Raw genomic sequence first — 2,394 nt, 5'->3', positions numbered from 1 at the left:
CCTCCTTTTGAAGCAGGGTCTTGCTATGTTGTTCAGACTGAACTTGAACTCTCAACGTAGCCCAAATTGTCCTTGAACACATAGGGATCCTCTAGCCTCAGCCTCCCAAGGGCTGGGATTACAGGTATTCACCACCACACCCTGCCTTTATTTTTTATTTTAAGACAAGGTCTTGCTAAGTCATTAAGTTGACCAGGCTGAGCTTGAACTTGCAGTCCTCCTGCCTCAGCCTCCCAGAGTGCTGGATGACCAGTACACAACACCATATAGTTTACCATTAATTGTAATCTTTACATCTTCCCCTGCTATATATATTCACATTGCATGGACAATATATTCCTGTATTTTGGGCCAATTTATATTTTTATACACGTGATACATACATATACTATCATTTAAATGTAACATGCTTGAAGATTCCTGTTTAAAAAACTAATGGGTCCCTTGCCTGACTGCTGTACACCTCCCACTTCTACTTCTCAGAGGCAGTCGCCTCACTTCTCAGCAGTCCCCTCTGACAATTGTCATCGTTTTCTAAATACACTCTCTGGCTGATTGATTTCAAATGTAATCTATTGATTTCCCACCACAGTAGCTGAGGGTCTCGCTTTCCATACCACCTTTCCCACCGCCATCTCTCCAATCTCCCTGAATATGCTGAGCACCTCCTTGATAAGGATAGAAGAGGTCCTCAGGTCGGACATCAGGCCTGTGCTGAAGGGACGCCCACCTGCTTTGTGGCCTCTAATCATCACTTAGCCGTTGTTTAGCTGAGCGTGGTAGTGCACACCTGTGATCCCAGCACTCGGGAGGCTGAGGCAGGAGGATTGCCATGAATTCCAGGCCAGCCTGGGCTACATAGTGATAACTTATCTCAAAACAAACAACTATCACCAAAAAAATGTTTCAAAATATAATGTGTAGACAGTGACATCCAAAACCAAATGAAAAATCTCAGAAAACATATGCTGACTACACCTAAGATTATCCATTGAGCTATGGAGATTTCAAGATGAGGCCCAAAAACTCTTTGCCATTTTGCTCAAGAAGCAAGTCCCAGTGTCCCTCAACCTCTTTGAATCTGGATGAACTGGGGATTGCTGTCCTCTTGACCACAGGAAGTGACAATGTGGAGCTTCCGAAGCTGGCTCACCAACCAGGCCGCAGCTTCCTCCCATTCCATCTAGCACTTCTGGAAGTCAGTGCTAGCAGGAAGTCAGCCCCATTAAGAGGGGGGGACAACCCGGGGCGCCTACTGGGCTCCCAGTCACCGGGCCATGAGTGAGTCCAGTCGCACCTCATGTGGCTGCAGCCCGGCCAACGTCTGATGGCAAGCATCTGCGAAATCCCAGGAGAGCATGGTTCAGGAGCACACTTTCCAGTTTCCTGGTGCACAACATCACAAGCAAATAAGATAGTTACTGTCTTAACTCCAAATTGTTACGAAACAACCTTGGTACTTTGAGAGGCCGAGGCAGGAGGCTCACCAGGGCAAGCACAGCCTTGGCAATTTGGCAACTTAGGAAGATCTTGTCTCAAAATGAAAGACAGGCTAGGAATGCGGTTCACTGTACAGGCCTGGGCCCTAACCTCAGTAACACACACACACACACACACACACACACACACACGTGCCGACATGCACTTTTTGTCTGTACATTATCTTACACACATCTTATGAAGCTGATATTATTATTGGTTCTATTTCACAGATGAAGACCCTGAGGCCACATATCAAGTCAGGGGAAAGTCCGGGACTCCTAGCCAAGTATATTTAAGTCTAAAGCCTGCGCTTTTAATCTTTATGTTCTTCTATACTAAGGAAATTAAGCCCGAGCAAGGTCCTTTACTTAGTTACACTCTTGCCTTGCTCCAGAAAGGATTTCAGGCATCTAGCTAAGTAATTGTCCAAGATCACCAGACAATAAAGGCAGAGCCACAAATCAAACCTCTTTCTCTCACAAACTCTATAAATCAAGAGAGATGACGGACGTACAACCTCATAAACTCAAGAAAGGGAAACAGGACATTTTGCTGCGCTGGTTTACTTGCTTATTCTCATTGGTTGTAACTTCCTTGCTTTGTCCTTTGAGGAGGGACTGAATAGGACAAGAGGAATTAAAGGCTAACAGGATCAGACTGCCCATGGTGGGCAGAGGAAAAGAAAGGCCTGAGACTATGCTAAGAAGTGTGCTTGGAGTCGGGTGTGGTGGGCCATGACTGTAATCCTGACCCACTGGGAAGCTGAGGCAGGAGAAGCTCAAACTGAAGCTCACACTGGGCAATGCAGTGAGACTGTGTCCAAAAAAAATAAAAAAGTGGTGGAGACGTAGCTCAGATTTAGTTCTTGGTACTGTGCAGAGAGATAGAGAGAGGAGAGAGGAGAGAGGACAG

Source organism: Octodon degus, unplaced genomic scaffold, assembly GCF_000260255.1.
Source record: "Octodon degus isolate 3935 unplaced genomic scaffold, OctDeg1.0 scaffold00164, whole genome shotgun sequence".
Taxonomy (NCBI): Eukaryota; Metazoa; Chordata; class Mammalia; order Rodentia; family Octodontidae; genus Octodon; species Octodon degus.
This window is presented reverse-complemented; position numbering follows the sequence as displayed.